Here is a 22,668-nt window from a genome sequence, read left to right as displayed (position 1 = left end):
GTGGGGATAATGGACTCTCTCCCAAGAGGAATTGCAACCCACTATATTGAGCTTTGCAGTGATTGGCAGGGTCATTGTTCCATTGATGAGATGTCCAGTATGTGTCTATGTGGGGGTGAGAGTAGGGGGCGTTAGAGTTTTGGAATGGCAAAGAAATTCAGGCCATTTTAAATACTACCCTAAAGTATGTAAGAAAACATTGGTGTGCTCGCTTCGGCAGCACATATACTAAAATTGGAACGATACAGAGAAGATTAGCATGGCCCCTGCGCAAGGATGACACGCAAATTCGTGAAGCGTTCCATATTTAAAAAAAAAAACAAAACAAAACAAAAAAAATATTGGTGAACCATATGTCAGATAAAAGGCTAATACCTAATATATATAAAACACAAAATTCAAGAACTGCAATAAAAAAACAATAACTCTATCCAAAATGTGGACAGAAAAGACATTAACAGACTCTTCCTCAAAGAAGATATATGAACAGCCAGTAGATATAAAATGTGTTTATCATCACTTGTGTCAAGGGAACACAATTCAAAATGACAATGAAAATGGTATCTATCAAAAAGATCAGAAGAAGCCAGTGTTGTATAAAGTGAAAAGCAAACTTAGCAAGCTTTGGGAAGTACAAGAAACCTAGACATGCAAGTCAAAGAAAGTGGAATAAGAAGTAACAGCTGTAGTGATTATAGTTGTAGAATTTATTTATTTATTTATTTTATATATATATATATATATATATATATATATATATATATATATATATATATATATATATATATATATGGTATTTTGAATCACACCCAGCAATGCTCAGGGATTACTCCTGGCTCTGCACTCAACAATTGCTCCTGGCAGGCTCAGTGGACCATATGGGAAACCGGGAATCGAACCATCGTCGGTCCCAGGTTGGCCACACGCAAAGCAAACACTCTACTGCTGTGCTATCTTTCTGGCCTCAGAGTTGTAGAATTTATATTCTATATTCAGCCCAGTTCATATTCCATATTTTTTTAAATATGTTGAAAAATAAAGTAATAAAAGTCAAGTTAAAATTGTGATTATTTGGACATATTAAAATAATTTTTCATTTCACTTTTTTAATTTGGTTTGTAATCCTACTGAAATTATCATTCCTTTTTATTGTATTATTACTATTATTATAATATTTTACTTTTGCTTGGAATGAAAAAATCCTCAAATAATGTGAAAAGATTAAAATAGAAGTCTTTGATAAGCTCAACAAAACAACATCTAAATAATTGAAGTCCTGGAGACCCAGAAAGAAAATCCCCCTGAAGATAATAGCTCAGGTCAAAACCAGGGCACAGAGATCATAGAGCCTGACACTCTCACCCTCATATGCACCAGCAATATAATATACCACCATTTCTTCTTGCAAAGACATACTAAAAAGGGGAAATTTTACATACAAGCTCTTATCTACTAAGGATAGGAACTCATATACTTTACAATACAGGGACACCTCCTACCTTGCACATATGTCATGTGGTCCCAATTTAGACTCCATGTGATTAGATCTCAGACATAGAACTGACAGGGTTCTCCGAAACAGCTCCAGGAACCGAACTCCCTCTGGGTCATTCTTAATACTTCTCTCACACCAACATCCACCGGTTTTGATATGACATCCTCATAATGAAGAAATGACAACAACTTGGTCTAAGCTTTGACTGGTATAAAAGCCAACTTAATATCTGCATAAGACTGACTGATAACTATGTGATAACATAGTGATAACTATGACTGGGCAGAACTTATCCTGGAACCAATAAAAAAAGACCCTAGTCTAGGCCTTGGCCTATGATCTGTACAACAACAAAGATCTCTAACTCCAGAGGTCTGACTGAGACAACTGCAACTGAGCAGATACTCTGGAAACATAAGAAAAAATTTTCTTCTATGCTTCATCCTAGGATCAGGGCAAAATCCAAGACCACCAACTACAGAAGTTTGATTAAAACAACAGTGATGGAACAGAACTTCTAGAACCATAAAGAAAGACTTCAACCTTAAAGAAATACTCCTAGGCTCCATCCTTTGACCTGTGCAAATACCAAGATCTCTATCTACAGAGGCAGGATTTTATCATGCATGATGGAGCGGAAAGTTTCAAGACACCACCAAAGGACCATGACAGTATGCTTCAAGGGCGGAGAAATCCTGTATCTCTTAGGCCAAGGGAATTCCCTTTCTAATTTCCCCAATATTTACTGTGCCTATATAAAAAATAAAATAAAAAGAGAAGCACAAATTAACATTTTGTTGGTTTTGTTAGTGTTGTTTGTTGCTTGTTTTTTTTTCCTGTGGTTTTTCTTTTTTTTCTTTCTGTGTGTGTGTGTGTGTGTGTGTGTGCTTTGTTTTGTTTTTATTTCAGGACTATGGTATTTTATTTTAATAATTTTTATTTTGACCAAAGTGGATTACAAATCATTCCCAGTAGTATTTTAAGTACATAGTGACATTGAATCAGGGGTATTCCCACCACCAATGTTGTCCTCCCTCCACCCCTGTTCCCAGCATGCATCCCATATCACCCTCCTGTGCCCCCTGGGCTGCTAGTATAAGTGGTTATTGTGTGGTTGGTGTCTTTATTGCTGTGGTGCTTTTCAAGTTTTTAGTTTGATTTTTAAAAATGTTTTTTTAGTATTGTTGTTATGTTTTTATTCTTTTCTCCCTTTCTTCTCTTAAGTTGATATTTATAGCCTCTAGAAGGACTCCTCCCATTTTTTGCTTGTTTGATTTTTGCTCTAATTTTTTTCTTTTTCCTTCAAACAGAACCACCTAATTTGAACCATCTTGTTTCGCCTCACAAACTGAGGGGAAATAATGGAGACCAGACAGTCATATGAATATTAAGTAGAAATATAAAAATGATCAGACTGAAACACCAAATCCAAAGCCAATGACAACAGAATTGACACCCAATCTACAACATGCTAGACACAGAGGGGACCACCTATATTAGCAACCTGGAGGATAAAGCAGGGGGATATGAGATGCATGCTGGGAATAGGGGTGGAAGGAAGACAACATTGGTGGAGAAAATGCCCATGATTCAATGTCACTATGTACCTAACTGGGAATAATTTGTAATCCACTTTGGTCAAAATAAAAAGAAAAAAAGAAAATCCCCATAATGAATCAACAGTCAAGGATATCATTATAGAGAAATTACCAGAGCTAAGAGTACATACAACCAAATCCTACATGCCCAAGTACCTGCCAAGAGAGATCCAAAGAAAAGCCCCCAGACATATTTTAGTCACAATGACAAATCCCACAGAATACTAAAAGCAGCAAGATCAAAACAGGGAAATTGCATTCAAAGGAACATCCTTAAGAGTTACAGAATATTTATGACAAGAAACATTCAAAGCACAAAGACAGTGGTAGGATATAGTGAAAAACTCAACAAAATGAATGCTTCACCAAGAATACTTCACCCAGCCATCTGCAGTCCCTTGTGCCATATATTTTTTTAAGTACTGCTAAGAGTGGTCTCTGAACATAAATCCACTGAGCATTTCTTGGTTGTGACCCACCCCTTCTAACTTAGTTTCTTTTTCTTCTTAGTCTGCTCCCTTCTCTATCCCCTTCATTCATGCACAATCCACCAGTCATTATATTTATATTTGTTGTGTTTATATTTTTATTTTAATGTATTATTTATCTAAAATACACTTTATCACCTAAATCAATTGAGAAAATAAGTACATTTCACCTCAAATGGGGAGTTAACCCCAGCCCTTTCTTATATAAGCTCTCTCACATCTCTTCTGATTATCTCTGATTATCTGATTATCACATCTCTTCTGATTATCTCCAGATTAAATGAAGTCCAGTATTTCATATTGAAGAGGTCTTTTCTCACAATCTATTTTTCATTTTAAACAAATAATTTATGGGTGGTAAGAGGATAAGTAGCATCAATAGAGAGAAGTACCATTTGTTTGGCATCTAGTCCATCTATAGTTCCTTTGCTAACTGAGAGTTCAAGGAGAGCTCATAGGTTAATAGCCTGACAGAGAAGGCTGATGAGTAACTCACTCAGGAGAGCCATTACCTGGGGCAATGAAAAGAAAATTAGAGAGCCCCCTTTCACCCTAACTTCTAGATTTTGAATCTGCCCAAGGCAGGGAACTTACATGACATAAAATGGTATCTTCAGGAGCATTGACATTTACAGGAAAGAACTTTTTCTTCCTCTTTAAAAAAACACAGCAATTAAGCATTGCCTCCAGGGCTTCACATGAATTAAGTTGGAGAATATAAAATAGCTTCTGTTCTTCATTTATGAAAGTAATATGCAGAGAGAAAGAAGATGAAGGAACTTTCACTGTATCTACTTTATATATATGATCTCAAAACTTATAAGAGAGTAGTTTTGAAGTTTATTTGGGGGGGCAGATGATTAGTTTGGGGAATATACTTAGCTGTGTTTGGAGCTTACTTAGGGGTTTTATGCTTAGAGATCACACATCATAGTGCTTGCGTAACTGCTCAATTGAGTAATTGAGAAATTGCTGGGATTGAACCATTTTCAGGACAAGCATCTTAGGAACCTCCTCATTTTGAAACCTTTTGTTGTCACATACCCACAAATCTAGGGGCCCTATTCTTATGTTCTGTGCTGTAATATACTGCTCATAGCCAGAATATGGCCTCATGTATGTCTTTCTCTTGTCTAAATGTATATGGGTGCCCTGCAGAGGCTGTCCCTGCCCCACCGTGCTCAAAAAACATTACTAAGAACTTCTCCTATTAAGGGCAGTTTGGATGTGGCACTCATTTCTCAGACTATATTCAGCCTTAAATCTCAATTAACTTGATAGAATATTGGATAAGTTCCTAGGCATATTTAACACTGAATGGTAAGGAAAATATCCTGAACAGTAACTGGGAATATAAACCTACATCATAACCATATAAAAAAAATTCAAGAATGATGGGGGAAACTAAGGAAATCAGCTGCAGTTACAAATAGGAACCTTAAATTTTTTTCCAAAAATCATAGAAACTGGAATCCTGCCTAACATTTCTAAGAGGCTAACATTACAGATATGTAAAGCAAAAAGAGACATTACCAAAAAAGAAAATTTGAGACCAATCATCTTGCCTATTCTTGTTTTGTTTGTTTCTCTGGGTTCCTGCTAGGTGCAATATCAGCCCCCCAACTAGGTTTTGTACTATTAGAGCCTGTGGGGGTGAGTGGGACCTGATTTTCATTGCTCTTATTTATTCGACTGTGTGAAATTCTGCCTGTGTGCAAGTTTTCTATTCAGCTTCTTCCCTCAGCTCAGTGATGAGTAACTGGTAACTAACTTAATTGTTGGTTCCCCCACTGAAGTCCATAGTTTTGCATTCTTCTTTTCTGTTGATTTTGTTTCAAAATGTATTGCTATCACTCTTGTTTATTTTATTTCCTAGTGTCTTTGTTCAGGCTCATTTCTCTGCCATCTTAACCCTACGTTTACATGTTCTCTTTCTTGCCTGTCTTTTCCAAACGAAAATTAATCTATTATGTATCTAGCAGAGAAAAAATAGACACTGAGCAATGCTTCCTGATAGCTCAATGAAGTCTTATGAATATGTTATTCATAATTAAAGTGATATGTTTTTCATCTAAATTAATTAATAGGAATGACATTACAGATAGTGATTATGATCTCGGGGAGACCACAGTGATGGGGACAACAGGATAAGTAGTGTCAGCACTTTGTCATTTATTACGAGTATCTCCATGCTTCAGGTTTAACATAAATAATCAGTATTTTAGAGGTGATGACACCGAGTCTGTAAATTAAAGTTGACTTGTCTAAGTTGTCAAATAGAGTCAAGACTTGAACATCAAGTCAGATAAACATAATTAGGGTGCTTATTTATCTGTGTTCAATTGCTTCCCATATATAAAGCATTGCTCTATAATGATTCACTTAACATTTGGGGAGAGAAATTCTGGAAAGTACACATACAACATAAAATCTTATATAAAATACCAATTTAAGACATACATTATAAAACTTTTCTCATTTTAATAATACTAACTTAATAGTTTTGTAACACTAAGTACATTAATGGTATTATATAGTCATCACATCACCCATCTCTCAAACTTTTGTTACCCAGTCTAGTTTACTCTGTGTCGGAAAGTTTTTTGTTTGTTTGTTTGTTTGTTTTTGGGTCACACCCAGCAGTGCTCAGGGGTTACTTCAGGCCCCATGCTCAGAAATTGCTCCTGGCAGACTCAGGGGACCATATGGGATGCTGGGATTTGAACCACAATCCTTCTGCGTCTAAAGTGAACGCCTTACTGCTGTGCTATCTCTCCGGCCCCTGTGTCGGAAATTTTAAGGTTGAAAAGTTAGACTGCAAAGATGACTATATCACTGTATCACAATAAGTTCATATATTTTATGTTAATATATTTATTAGTTGTATCATCTTTGGTCTAATATGAATACTCGATTATGAATATGAACCTAAAATATTTGTTTGGGTTTCTGATTTTAATTTATATAAATATATATGAAGCAGTACTGAATCATATGGTATTATTTGTTTAAATTTTGAGAAATTGCCATACTGATTTCTACAGTTTCTCACCATTTTACATAACCTCTAGCAATGAACATAGGTTCTAGTTTCTCTACACCTTGGCCAACACATTTTTTTCTTTAGAAAGAGATATCTTAATGGGTGTGAAGTGGCATCTCACTGTGATTTTGAGTGTTTTAAACATTTTAAAATGTATAATTCAATGTTCTAAATGCCATATTTAGTACATTCACAATGTTCTATAATCATTGCCACTATCTAGTTCCAGAATATTTTATCACCTAAAATGAAAATGCTGTACTTATTAGCATTATTTATGATTCCCTTCACAAATGTGAATCTTACTTCTTTATCTATGAACTTGTTATAGTGGCTATTTTTAAAAAAAATAAAATCACACAATCTATAACTTTGGTGATGTTTCTCTTATTTCACATATTGTTTTAAAAGTTCACATCAGTGCTTATGCTCATTTTTGTGCCAATTTAGCTGTGTTGCAGGATCCATATGCTTGTTGCTGAGATATTTTCTAGATGAGAAAAAAGCTTGAATTAGTAGGTTTTGAATAAAACAGATTGCCTTCCTTTTTTTATTTGGGGGAGGGGGGTTTGGGCCACACCCAGTGACGCTCAGGGAATACTCCTAGCTATGAGCTCAGAAATTGCACCTGGCTTGGGGGACCATATGGGACGTCGGGGGATCGAAACTAGGTCCATCCTAGGCTAGCTCAGGCAAGGCAGGCACCTTACCTCTAGCGCCACCATGCCGGCCCCATGATTGGCTTCCTTAATATAGACAAAGCTAAATCCAACAATTGAAGGGTCAATCATCATCCAATAAAAATGGTATATTTATTTTTTAGCAGGTTAATTTATTTTTTAAATATTTATTACTTGGAAAGAAATTTATATTACTTGATAGTTTGCATTGGTAATGCTATGGGAATTTTATTTTTATTTTATTCTTATAATATATTTATTTTAAGCACACATGCAGTGTAAGCTCTCTTGCATGTAATAAATTCAAATTGTTGTATAATGACCACATACATTTCTAAAATTTCTCCAACTTCCACTGGACCTGCAGGCTGCCAATCGACTTTGCAAATATTTGGGTTAAGTTTTTGCCTGGTTATTGTTTAAACTAATTCCATAAAATATGTGTAACTCTATCTCTCAGTTGACAATTATATTTATTTATCTAAAGAATTCTGATTAACATCAGATTTCATTCCTTTTGATGTGTATAATGCTTCATGTTACATATACATATCCATTTATTTATAAAACAATAAGTTTACAAATTTAATTTTTCAAAATGGCTATTATGAATAATACTGCTCTTTGTGGTGAGATCCATGAGGTGGGCTGTAACGTCAGCTCTCCTCTCTTTTGTCTCTGAAAATTGTTGAGAAATGAATAATACTGATATGAAAATCTATGTACAAGCTTTTGTTTGACATATTTTCAATTTAGGAAGATTTATAACTGTGGAGTATATAATATTTCAGTTGCATTACCATTTTCTCTCATAAACAACTTTTCAAAACTCAAACATTTTACCAGTGGAGACTATATCATTTAATATTTCTATTAGCAATATATAGCAATTCTAATGTCTATGAGTCAAGATAAATCTAAAGGGAAGGTTAATAAGAGAATTTTTAATATCATATAAAATGTACGGGTTGTAGTGAAAAATGTATTTAGAGGGAAATTTATAGTGCATACAAAATAAATCAAATAAACTAACTATATTTTAACTAACTAATAAAGGAAAAGTAAATAAGGGGCATTTTGTTTTGTTTTGGGCCACACCCTATGTCTCTCAGGTGTTACTCGTGGCTATGCACTCAGAAATTGCTCCTGGCTTGGGGGACCATATGGGATGCCAGGGGAAAGAATTACAGTTGGTCTTAGGTCAGCCGCATGCAAGGCAAATGCCTTACCTCTGCATCACCACTCTGGCCCCCAAAAAGAGAATTTTTAAAAATTGAGAAAATGTTTATTCCTTAAAACACAAATGATTATAAGCCTCTGTAAGATTAATAAAGACAAAATATAATATTCACAATAAAATAATTTATATTTTATTCATTTATATTTATATTTACATTCAAATTCATATTCATATAAAATAAGTTATGAAAGTTTATCTCTGTTAACCTAAAGATTATAAATAAGAGAAAATTATAAAATATCATAAAGAAAATCGATTAAATTCGAGGGCCGGAATGATAGCATAGTGGTAGGGCATTTGCCTTGCACACGACTGACCCAGACGAACCTCGGTTTGAACCCCAGAGTCCCTTATGGTCCCCCATCCAAGAGTGATTTCTGAGCACAGAGCCAGGAGTAACCCCTGATAGCCACTAGGTGTGGCCCAAAAACAAACAAAAAATTTCAAGGTATTAGTTAGAAATTTATAGAATAAATTATAAAAACAAAAAAAAATACATACAATATGAATACAATATAACAAGTTTTAATTTATAGTAAATAAACTCCAAAAAAATAAAATTATAGGACTATATGTCTACACAGAACTCTCACCATTTAAGAAACATAAACTCTTCTAAAACATTTTCACAGAGGCCAGAGTGATAGCACAGTGGTAGGGCATTTGTCTTGCACGTTGCCAACCCGGATGGACCCAGATTTGATCTGTGTCAATCTCATGTGGTCCCCGGAGCCTGCCAGGAGTGATTTCTGAGTCCAGAGCCAGAAGTAATCCCTGAATGCCGCCAGGTGTGGCTCCAGAACCAAAATTTAAAAAGATAAGTAAATAAATAAATGAAAATAAAAAAAATTCCACAAAGTATAAAAATATATCTTCTATTTTCTGAGATAGTTTTTTATTTTAAAATATTTATTTATTATTTAAATAATTATTTGTCTATTATTTTCGAATATTTTTAAATTTTAAAGTAACAACTCTCAGAAAATTAAATTTTATGAAACAAATATTACCCTAAAGACTGCAGAATAACTATATGTCAACACTCCTTAATAATATTTAAATTAGTGTCTGAAATCATCAACAATTTTAAAATCAATTTAATGAAATATGAGAAAGACCTATATTTTGAAAACTATAAATAACTTGAAAGAAATAGAAGAAGACCCAGTAAACGAAAAAATACTTCATTTTTATAGATTGGAAGAGAGAACATTGCCAAAATAATCCAATTCAAAGCTATTTATATAAAGTAAATTTAATAAATTCCCATCATAGTTCTGGTCACATCTTCAACAACTTAATCATCACTAATAAATTTTGTGGTATTAAACTCCCTGAATAATCAAAACCAGAATGAGAATAAAAGGTACTGGGAGGTTCACATTTCCCAACTTTAATTGTATTATTAAGCTATGATAACCAAAATAACTTGATACTTGAAAAGGAAAACTATCTGTCAGAATCCATAGACAATCCCTGAAATAGATGGATGGTAAATCTATGACAACAAAGCTGAGTGAAAAAAATAAAAAAGAAGCAAGGAAAACCTCTTTGACAAAAGGTGCTTAAATACTGGAAAACTACATACAAATAAAATGATTGAATCTGTACTCAGATCATATACTTAAGTTATTTTAAATTATATCAAAGACCTCTACATTAAACCTAATTTTACAAAATATATTGGGGGAAATAGAGAAAGAAATATCCAGGATCTCAAACGTGTTTTTAATTATATGATAGCATTGGCTAGATAGCAGGAGCAATAGATACACAAATGGAGTGCCACTAATGTAAAAAGGTATTGGACACTAAAAAAAAAAAAACTCAAACCAAGATTACAAGACATCCTGCTAAATGAGATAAGATGCTTGCATACGATATATTGGTAAGATCCAGAATATACAAAGCTCTCACAGAACTCAGAAGCAAAGAAAATCGAAAATTTGTACAAAGCTAAAAGCCTAAAATCTACTAAGAGTAAAAGACTAAACCCAACTCAGTGGGATAAGAAACTTGCACATAATAAGAAACTTGCACATAATCCTGGTAAAATCCAGAATACACAAAGCTTTTGCAGAGCTAAGAAATAAAAAAAAAATGTCATCAAATAAAGGAGAAAGGAGATGAACAGACACTCAATGAAGGCATATAGATGGTCAATAGTATAAAAAATAGTGTTCAGTGATAGTTATTGGTAAGATAATTAGACAGCAGTGAAGACTCAATCTCAAGTAATTTTTCCTATGTACTCTTCTAAAGTAATCATAGCTTTATAATTTCTATTTTACATGCATTTACAATTTCTTCATGTATGGCTATAATAAATTTCCTATTTTATTATTTTTCATATGAACTCAGTTGTTCCTAATTCCACTTATTGAAGGAACTGCCTTTCTCCCACTTTATTACTGGTGCTCTGTTGAAAATTATTTGATTAAATCATATGAGTTTGATTCTAATATCTAGTTTTCTCTTTTAACCATACATAAAAAATATCTTATTGTGGTTTAGGTTTAAATTTTCCTAACAAATAATGCTATTAAGCAAACTTTTGTGCACTTATTAGATATTTGTATAACTTTTCATAGCCACATGAACTCATATTTGGTCAAATATAATCTAGTTATTTATTCTATTTAGTTGTAAATGCATTATGGAAAAGTCCTTTTCACTATATTTTATTTCCAACTACAATGTTTATTATGTTGATAGTTTTGAGTTTTTTGCATTGTTTTCAGCAAAAACAACAATAGCAAAAAACAACAATAAACAAATATCCCTCTTATTTTAGACCTAAGATTTCAGTTAAACCCAAACGATGAAAAAAATCACACAATGGTTTACAAAATACGGTCAGGATTTTTGTCAGTATTTTGAAGAACCAAAGAAGATAAGGCTGGAGCTGTCCAATTCAAGACCAAGATCAAGATTAAGCCAAGGGGATGGAGCGGTGGCACAAGCGGTAGAGAGTTTGCCTTGCACAGGCTAACCTAAGATAGACTATGGTTCCATCCCCTGGCCTCCCATATGGTCCCCCAAGCTAGGAGCGATTTCTGGGTGAATAGCCAGGAGTAACCCCTGAGTGTCACCGGACCTGGCCCCAAAACAAAAACAAAAAAAACAAACCAAAACCAAAAACAAAGACAAAAGATCAAGCCAAAGACTGTGGGTGGGTGAATGGAGAGGAAAATATGAGTAAAATGTCACAAAATATTGCAAGAGTATTGAACATAGCATTATCTTACTGAGTAATTGCTCTGGTAAATATCCACATTAAAGCAAATGGGTTGTTACCTTTGATCTCAGTCCAACCAGGTAGGTAGGTAATAAAGAATGAAACTATCAGTGCCTTGTTAGGGTAACTAGTTTAACCCTGAACAAAGGACTCATGCCACTTAGCAAGTAGATTTAGCCTCTGTTTAACCTATCATCCATTTGCTATTCATAATGAATTAGTTCAAAGAAGAAAGGATAAACTCTGAGTGCAGCCTTGGCCATGATGGAAGTGAGTAGATAAGCAATACACTGGAGACTATGGGAATGCTCTGATCTTTTGTTCTCTGTTGAGTGTCTATGTGATGGATGCAGTGAATCTATTTGAGCATGTATTCCTCTTAGATAATTTTCCCTTTTTAGGCCAGGCCTTTCCCTAGGAGGGAGGGTCCTGTTTGGACCTGCATCTTTCCTTAAATTTAACCCAGGATAGAGCCAATATCTTAGGCCCTGTATTTCCATACAGGGTAATTTTCCACCGGTTCCTCACATCTTTAATTATTTTTCTATAGTTTTTTTAAGCGTTGGTTTATATATGTAGCTTTTAACCTTTTTTTTTTACACAGAAGGAATAGATATATCATTTGCACTAACAATATTTATCAGTATTTATGTATCAATATTGATAACAGTAGCTTTCCACGTTCCAGTTTCACCTTGTGTTAAACACTGACATATTTTTACAAAGCTCCAGAATACTTCTAGGAACTTGCCGCTGGTGTAGAACACTTCTTTGCAAGGGGAGGAGAGCTTGGAGCTGTATAATCCATAGTTGAATTGATATTCTAGACTCGTGAGTTTTAACAACTACCACCCATGTATTTTAAAGATTATCTTTTACTATTAGGTGCTCCTTGACTTTCATATAAGTGTCAAAATTATTTTTCAAAACCTATACAAAATAAAAGCTGGGATGCTAATGTGTTGGTTTTTAAAATCAATTTGTAGAGAATTGATTTATAAACTACTTTCAGTATTCAAAACCAGGTTGTATCTAGTTATTTAGATTCTTATTTCTTTCAATAATATTTAGTGCTTTTCAGCATAGTAGGCACCAATAAAATAAAAGTGTAAATTTATCTCCAACTGCTTTATTTATTTTGATCCCATTATAAATAAAATTTGTTTTCTTAATTTAATTTTTGCTCTGCTGATTAGAATATAGAAATTTAATTAGCTTTTAAATTAATTGCTAAATTTGCTGCAGTGATTTATTTCCTACTGAAACTTATTATTTTTAATAACAGTGGAGTGCATAGTCTCTATACACGAAAACTCGTGATCTGAAATAGGCTTTTAAGATAAATCATTTCACATTTTTAATTTCTAGTTTTACTTTTTTTTAATTATGAATATATTTTATTTCTATTTCTTGCAAAATACCTTGACTAAAAGTTCCAGGAAAATATTAATATGTGGATATACTTCTTTATTCCTCATTCAAAACATTTCTTCGTTTATCATTAAATAGGAAGCTCATATTTCCATTTAATAAATCATTTCTAGCAGATCTGAACAGTTTACTTCATTTCCCAGATAATTTTTTTTTCTGTTTCATGTGTTTTTTGACATAATTTCTTTCTCTTTCTCTTTCTATCTCTGTTTCTCTCTCTCACACACACAGAGTTGAAAGCTATAAGATAGGGCACACAATATATCTTATGCAGATCTGAAAGTTTATTTCATTTCCCAGATAAATTTTTTGTCTTTTCTGTTTCATGTGTTTTTTGACATGATGATTTCATTCTCTTTTTCTCTCTCTGTTTCTCTCTCTCCCTCTCTCTCTCTCCCTCACCCTCTATCTCTCTCTCGCTTTCTCTCTCTCTCTCTCTCTCTCTCTCTCTCTCTCTCTCTCTCTCTCTCACACACACACACACACACACACACACACACACACACACACACACAGAGTTGAAAGCTAAGATAGGGCCCACACAATATGTCTTAAGTCCTATGATGTTAGAGATCACTAAGATACACTGGCTGTGCTCAGGAGTCACAAGGACCCTATTGTGTCAGTTGAGACTCTTCTAGTCTGTATTTGGAGGTTCCTTAGTGTACCAGGGATTGAATTCCAGGGCCTTGCATGTGCAAAGCATTGGTCAGACCCCTGAGATAGCTCCCTGTTCCCAATTATGTGATTTTAGTCTTTTATTTGATTTATATATTTTATGCATTGATTTATGAAGTTTTAATTGTCTGCATTTCTGGATGCAAATGTTGTATGATCTCTTTTATATGTTACTGGATTGTTGTATTGTTGTATTATACTAAAGACAGGTGTTTATAATCATTAGGGTAATGATCTGTAATATCTTTTAATATGGATGTTTTTAGCTTTATATTTTTACTCTGTCATCATCTTGGTAATGATTTAAAAGAGTAGTAATGCTTATACTTGTGGTATACAAAGTTAACGCTCCATCAAAATGCTTGATGTTACTTCCAGTACCATCAAAATGCTCAAAATCCTTCATACTTTCCTTATGTTAATAACTTTTGTATCTGTATGTCATGCTGAAAAGTATAAAAATGTGCATAAATTTTAATTAATTTATGTATTATTTAATACTTAATGTGTAAATATTAAATAATATAGAAATACATTTCTAATTATTTGAGATATGACATGAAAAAAGATTTGTTTTAGAAGTGAAATAAAGTCCAGGGTTTCCCACATATAAAAAAACATAGTACTTAGGTTGTTCTATTTTCTTAAAAGCTATTATTAGAACTTTGATAAATATGTATCTTGCTTTTGATAAAATGGATATTTGGCTATATTAATTTTCCCCACTCATAAGTAAGAAATTCTTCCTTCTCCTAGTATCTTGTTACATATCATTTAATAGCATCTTATATTTTGTTATAGCTTTTACATATTTTACTATATTAGTTTCTAAATATTCTTGTTGACATTGTAAGTAAAACATTTTTGTATTTTTATTTATATTTATGTTTTTATGTATAAGAATTAAGGAAATTCTTTGTATTTACAATTTAAGTTGCCATCTTAATGTTTAAATATGTTGTGTTTTTGTATAATTATAACATCTAAATTATAATTTTATTTTATCTTTCAATTTGCAGTCATTTTTTTCTAAGCCTACTTGCTAAGCAATTGTAATTATTTTACATCTAATTCTGTACCATAATTTACAAGTGATGAGAGTTGACCATCTTTTGTTTTTTGTCTCATTTTAAATATCTAATGAATTTTTAGCAACTGAGTATGGCTTAAGTTGTAGGTTTGTAGCTTGTTTCTTTTATGTTGAATTTTATTATTTTATTATTTATTATTATTTTATTATTTGAATTTATTATTTTATTAGTTCTTGTTTTTATTTGTTTTGAGATTTCATAGGAGAATTTGTGAGCTTGGGCCTCATTTAACAGTACCCAGGGCTTACTCCTGCTTCTGTTCTTACAAATCTCTCCTGGAGGGGCTCAGGGGATGCCAGGGATTAAATCTGGTCAATCACATTTTAAGTAAGTGCCCTGGGTTCTTCATTATTTTTTGGTCCCTAATTTTATTATATTTTTATTATAAATGAAAGATTTTTTCAAATAATTTTTGTCTATTAATACTATCATGATATCCTTGGAAGATATTACGTAGGTTTGTGTATATTGAAATACCTTGCATTACTAAAATCAATTCTTCTCAGTTATGATCTATGATTATTTTAATAAGGTATTAGTTTGCTAATATTTTAGGTTTTGCATTAATGCTTATTAAAAAGACTTACCTGTGATATTTTATTTTTGTGATAACTCTTATGACCTTGGCTTTATAAATATGAAAGTATCAGTGCCTCTGTTTGAGAAAAATGGGCACAAGTTTGGCAAAAGTTTTATTTAAAGATTCACAAAAAATATTGCATGTCAATCTAAAACTAGATTTCTTTGGGAAATTTTAAAATTACTATTCAACTTCCATAGGTGTAGTAGGTATATATATTTCTTTTCTATGTGGGTTCAGATATGGTAATGTGTAGTTTTCTTTTTGAATTCACCTTTTCTGATTATAGTAAAATTGAAACTTTTAGGGTTTTTTTTTTTTTTTTTTTGGTTTTTGGTTTTTGAGCCACACCCGGCGGTGCTCAGGGGTTACTCCTGGCTGTCTGCTCAGAAATAGCTCCTGGCAGGCACGGGGGACCATATGGGACACCAGGATTTGAACCAACCACCTTTGGTCCTGGATCGGCTGCTTGCAAGGCAAACACCACTGTTCTATCTCTCCGGGCCCAAATTACAACTTTTAACTATGTTACAGGATACAATCTATGCATAGTAGTTTAGTGTATTTCAATTATATCATATCATACCTCTTTTTTAAACTAGGTTTTATCTCTTTTTCATAAAAACTATAAAAAAGTTCATAAGTTTTATTTATTGTTTTAAGGACCAACTCTTTATTTGAGATATAGTCTGTATGTTTTTTATCTTTTAGAAATATTTGAAATATTTTTATCTTTGTGAAATTAATATCCCCTTTATTTCTACTTTATATTTTAGAATCTGTTTTCTTTTGGCTTTGTTATCTTTTCATATAGCTTTAAATATGACTGAATTATTTGAGATTTATAAGATTTTAATAAAGATTTATAACTATTTACAACTGTTTCCTATATGTAACATTTGCTACACCCCATAGCTCCTAAAAACACATCTTTTAATTTTTATTTGTCTCCAGGCACTTTTTAATTTCTTCTTTGAATTTATCTTTGAGACGCATGTTATTATGGATATGTGTTATTGCACATAGTCCAGGTTTTACTGTTTTTCTTTTTGTGGTTAATTTTTAATTTTATATTATTGTGATAGGAATATTATTTAGGGTTATTTCGGTCTTTGAAAGTATATTGATAGTTTTGTGTTACCACATATGGTCAATCCTGAGATGATGCATTGGAGAAAAATATAAATTTAATTATCTGTGGATGAAACATTGTATTAATGTCTTCTAAACTCATATGACTCAGTTTTTATAATAAACTTATCATTCATTCATTTCTAGATCATCAATCTGTAGAAGTTGAAAACCCTCTATTACTGTACTGCTGCCAGTATATTTCTGTTTATATTATAAATGAATTGCTTTATAGATTCTAGTGCCACATTACTAGTTCATTGTTATTAATAATTGTAATAAATCTTTGTTTTAGAGACCTTTAGTCAATATGTAATGTCCCATCTCCTAGTGTCATTATAAGTCAAAAACCTATTCTATCTATTATATATAATTCAGCTATACCAGATAATTTTTAAGTTATAAATTGATTGTAGAATTATCTTTCCACCTTTTACTTTTATAGGGTTTGTATTGTTGATAAGGTGAATTTGTTCTAGGCAGAGATAAAAGGTTTTATAACATTTATTCAGTCCTCTATAACTTTTCTTCGCTGGATTCAGACTATTAACATGAAGGGGAACTACTGATATATAAATATTCATCACTATGTATTATTGCATTTAGAGACCATTTAAAATTGCCTTTTCTCTCATTTTCTTCTCTTGTGACATTATCACTTTTATAGCTAAAAATGCAGCTACACAAATATCCACTTGAAAAATGACTCTTCATCCCAATGCTAATAGAGGAAGTATTTATGCTAATATATATTGAAATAACAAAAAATGTCAATCTATAGATGACTGCAATTAAATACATGTTAAATAAACAGTACAATTCAAAAGCAAAATGTGGCTTAAAAATGCTATTTGTAGAAAAAATGAAGAAATATGAAAAATTATGCAAAGCAAAGTAAATCAAGGAGAAACAAAATACTGGATGATATTACTTATATATGCCCTATAAGAAAACTATGCTTGTGAATTGGAAAACCAAATGAAAACTAAACGGTTAGACATTAAACCTTAGCTGGTAGTAAAGTATGAGATAAAGTCTGGAGTGTGCTGGATGTCATTTTGCGTCTTTTAAAGAAGGAATGCACTCAAATAACTAGAAATTAAACTTAAATTAATTTGTGTCTTTTATGGGCTACAGTGTTATTTTTGGCTCCCAAACTCTCTAATGCATTGACTAGAAGACAATAGCTTTTAAAGGCTACTGTGATTGAGAGATGCCAGTTATTAAGATTACTACAGTAGATGATAGAAATAAGGAATGCCAAAATGCCATAAAGCTATTTGTATTAACATTCATTCATTTTCTTTCAAAATTCTGGCTAATTTAGAGTCCTTGAAAAAGCACATTTGAAAAGTTTGTTCAGAGTTTTTAATGTTTTTATGGAGGCATTTTTATTGGTCCTCATTGTGTTATCCTATTTTATGAAAGTATGTCATGTTTTTTAAATTAATTGAACAGATTTGTGTTCATAAGGAGGGTAATTGAATGCATTATATTTATGACAATGCTGCTTTGAGTAACACATTTAGTGCTTGCTGGAAATTTGAAGGTAAAATGTTTAAGTATTTCATTAGGTTTTATGCTTTTCTAGTTTTTAAAGTTATGGAATTTATTTCTAAAAATATAACACTTCTAGATTCTTTTAAGAAATTGTTCTTTAAAAACATTTTATTTTATAAATATAGTATGACAATAGTGGAAAATTTTGTACTTGTTTTGTTCAAGGTTGCTAGATGTGCATTGCAAATTGTCAGAGATCCTCTTCCACAGTCTTTATGTCATGTCTGGTTTTCTCCACTTCCCAACAACCCACTCACCTTTGTAATTTGATATTCTCAGTTCCATTGTCAAATAATAATACAAAAATATTAATTAAGATAATGCAAACGTTTGTATTATCTGGACACTGTGCATTCCCTTTGTTTCTTTAATTTCCACATATGATTGAGATCATTCAATATTTGTCCTTCCTCTGGCATCTTTGTTCTAACATGACTCTCTCTTATATAAACAATGTAGCCAGCGGCAAGATTTGTTTTTCCATTATGCATATTTATTTGTAATCCTTTGTATATATATGCAAATAAGATGCATATATGTGTGTATATTCTTATGTGTATGCATTAATTGTGTATATTTTAATTATTTCCATGTGTTGTCTAATGTAAATATCACTGTATTAAACAGTGTTCATAAACCTTTTTGAATTAATGTTTTTGAGTCGTAGGATATTTGCCAAGGAGTAAAATCACTAGGTCATTTGGCATTACTATTTTTTTAAAAAATCTAAATACATTCTTTTCATGAAAGCTGAAACAGGCATTATTCCCACAACAGCCAACGAATAAAGGTTGCTTTTCCACCACATTCCCACAGTATTTTTTTCCAGCCTTTCTGATATTCCACTTTATTGGTATGAAGTAATATTACGTTGTTATTGTACATTTCTGATAAGTAGAGATGATAAATACTTCCATCACATGCTTACTTACTATATATTTTCTGTGAGTAGATGTCTTTTAAATTACCTCTCACATTTTTATGTGGCTGTTTTAGTTTTGAATGCCTTATAAGTCTTAAATATTAGCATATTTTCAGATGTGTAGCTTGTAAGAATTCTTTTTTTAGTTTTGGGGTCACACCTGGCAGCGCTCAGGGGTTACTCCTGGCTCTATGCTCAGAAATCGCCCCTGGCAGGCACAGGGGACCATATGCGATGCCGGGATTTGAACCACCGTTCTTCTGCATGAAAGGCAAACAAGTGCCTTACCTCCATGCTATCTCTCCGTCCCCCTTCAATATAATTTTTAATATAATTTCTACCAATGTTTATTGAGGCACCTTGATTTATAATAGTGATAATGATAGTTTAAGGAATATAATAGTTCTGTTACACACCTACCACCAAAGTGTCTGATTCCCTATCTCAATGTCATAAGGTCTACTCTTACTTCCTTCCCCCTTAAGACAGCTCTGGTTCTGCTATTTGTAGTTTTTTAATGGTTCTTTTTATTCCCTATATGACAGCTTTCACATGATATATGTTCCTTTACTTCTGATTCATAGCATGATACCCTCTAGTTTTATTCCCATGGTGGCAAATTGTATAGTTTCATGTTTTATAATAAGTGAGTAATTTTTTATCATGTATTTCTCTATGAGCTGAACTTGGGTTGTTTCTAGATTTTGGCAATAGTACTGAAAAGAACACACTATTATAAATGTTCATTTGTAATAGTGTTTGGGGGTCCTTGAGTTAGATGCCAATAAATGGAATCTCTGGGTCATATGGAAGTTCTATTCTTAGTTGTTGTTTTTTTCTCAGAGAACTGTCAGATTTATTTCCATAGAGTTGTACCAATATGGCATTTGAAATACTTTAGTCATTATTTCTTCTGCAAAGCAAAAATTTTTTAGTTTGGTATGGTCTTATTTGTTTTTATTCTTATTTTTTATGAGTCAAATCATTGGAGACAACTCTCAATGTCATAGTTTTACTAATATTTTCTTATATTATCTTTATTCTGCTATAATACTTTGATAAATAAAAGTGTGTGCATGATGGGACATAGAGTTTTTATTTTATTTTTCCTTGTGTGATTATCCAATTTGTACTGAAGAAGCTTTTATTTGTTTGTTGGGGACTGTGACTTGTTTGAGGCCATTTTGCTGTTCTTTCTGCCATAATCCAGCCTTTCACCTAAAGGCTACATGCAGTCTTGCTGTAAGTTCTTGGGCCAAAGAGAAAGGAATGTGCAGCTGCAAGAGATAATTAATCTTGTAGCCCGGAGGAGAGCAACACGGCCCGGTACCATTCCCAGAAATGAGGTCTTACTCCCTCAACTATATTCCGGAGTGAACTAGGCTGTTATCAATAAGTGTATGCTACATTGTCTGTTCAAGATCACTGAGGCAAGCACATCTTGCACCACCTCCTGATAGTCAAGCAATTAGGAATGCAGCTAGAAGGACACTAGAAATTTCCATGGAAACAGCACGTTCATCATAACTTGAAGGTCATCCAGCCCCTAGCCCACTGCCCACTTCCTTATTTAGAGAATGCTTCACTTTCTTTGTTCCTTAAAGCCTGAAATATATCCTTGCCTTGTATGGGCCTTCGCGCCAAAAGTATGACTGACATCACCTTTGTACTGCCCCCTTCTCCTTCACTATATAAGAAGGAGCTGTAGCCCAATAAAGGTGCCTTTGAGCAGTGAGATATTGCCTTAGGTCTTTATTATTAACCTCTCTCAGATTTTTTACAGGTGTGGTTGCTCTTCTACTCAGCAAAATAGGAGTGCGGTTGTCTGAGAAGCCTTCCCAGCTAATTCCTGCTGGCCGGGTCCCCCCTGGGGGGGCTTCAGGACCCCGCATTTGTTAACTTAATGCTCCTAGATTCTTTGTCATAAATTAGTGGTTCATGTGGGGGTTTACTTCTGGGATCTCATTTCTCTTCTATTGACTTGCATAAATATTGATTTTAGTAATCCAGTGCCTTGATTACCAGAGCTTGATAGAGTATTTTAGAGTTAGAGAGTGCAAACTCTGACATATTAATTTATTAAACTTGCTCTGTCTTTCTGTGGAGTTTATGATATTTTAAGGATGATACTCATATTGTTTTATAACATCTCATTATCACATACAGGTCTGAAGTGTCATTTTGTATATTTAATATACTGATGCTTTTCATTTGTGTCATTTTTACAATCTCATTTACTTGATACTAAAATCTTAAAGCTCTTTTTATTTAACGAGGAAAAGAACAAGAATATTCAGACAACTTTATACACTCAAGGTGGCCTGCAAGCAGATGACACTGATGGAATTTGAATGCAAAAGATCTAACTCCCTTCAAACTCAAAATTTTTTTCTTATCACATCTGTTGTTTCTAGGGACCACATCAGTTGTACTTGGCTCCCAAACAACAGCATTACAGAGGAACTTGGAAGAAATAAAAACATTTGGCTACCAACTGAGATCTAATGAATCCACAATTCTAGGAATAAGGTCAAGCAGACTTATTCTGGTAGTTTTCCCAGAGACCTCAAGTGTAAGAAACCCCATTACATTCCACCTTCTCAGTTTCTTGCTAGTTTTCTAAAACCTGTTTTCTCGTACCTGATTTTGTGTTCATCATGTTTCATACTGGCAAAAAAAAAAAGTTCTATTGACTTCACAATTTATCAGAGCATTACTGCAAAGGGAACATTATGTTCACATAAAAAAGTGAATTATGTATTATACTTCACCAGAGATAAGGTGTGTCTTAGAAAATAGGAATTCATTGCTCAGGAGATGGTTTTAGATGGTCATAGAAAATGTGCATAGTATATGCAAGTACCTGATTTATATCCTTAGCACATAGCATTACTGCATATGGTTCATATTTAAAAAATAATAAAGAGGAAACAATATCTAAGGACACTCATATTTCTAAGACTATAAATTTATCACAAATATTAACAGAATTTTGTTTTACTTGAGAAATTATTTTAGCTTGATAAACGATCATATAATTAAATGTTAAATGTATGCACAACATTTGTAATATAACATGCAACATTTCTTAATAAAGACAAAAACATCAACCAAGTAAACAGTCATTGATGTGGGTCTGATCCAAATTGTCAGAAGATTCATTTTTCCTATCAATGTGTCATGAGAGTGAATGGATTTCTATGTGCTGCCTTATTTTTCCATCCTTCTATGAGGTAAGACTCAACATTGTTTGATGGCCATCAGTGATAACAAAGGCAACCAAACAACATAACAAATACAACAGAGCAAAATGAATGCTGACTCCAACCTCAATAATAGTAGTAGACAATATCAATATGGATGTTTTCTTGTAAAGACATGCTTTTTTCTTGTTCAACAGGTACAAAAATTACTAATCTACTACGACCAGATCTTTTATCAGAACTTTCCATGGTTTTCTCTGGCTGCCCACTTATGACTCTTCCATCTTTGA

The 22,668-nt window shown here is 32.9% G+C and overlaps 1 non-coding gene across 1 annotated transcript; it reads left to right on the top strand.

The window, feature by feature from the left end:
- The first annotated feature begins 204 nt into the window (after positions 1-204).
- Positions 205-311, top strand: LOC126003048 (U6 spliceosomal RNA). The gene has a single exon (XR_007493592.1). It is a non-coding gene; the product is annotated as a U6 spliceosomal RNA (small nuclear RNA).
- Positions 312-22,668: the final 22,357 nt, after the last annotated feature.

This window comes from Suncus etruscus, chromosome 2 (assembly GCF_024139225.1).
Source record: "Suncus etruscus isolate mSunEtr1 chromosome 2, mSunEtr1.pri.cur, whole genome shotgun sequence".
Lineage (NCBI taxonomy): Eukaryota > Metazoa > Chordata > Mammalia > Eulipotyphla > Soricidae > Suncus > Suncus etruscus.
The sequence above is the reverse complement of the archived record's forward strand: the minus strand, read 5'-3'. Positions and strand labels throughout refer to the sequence as shown.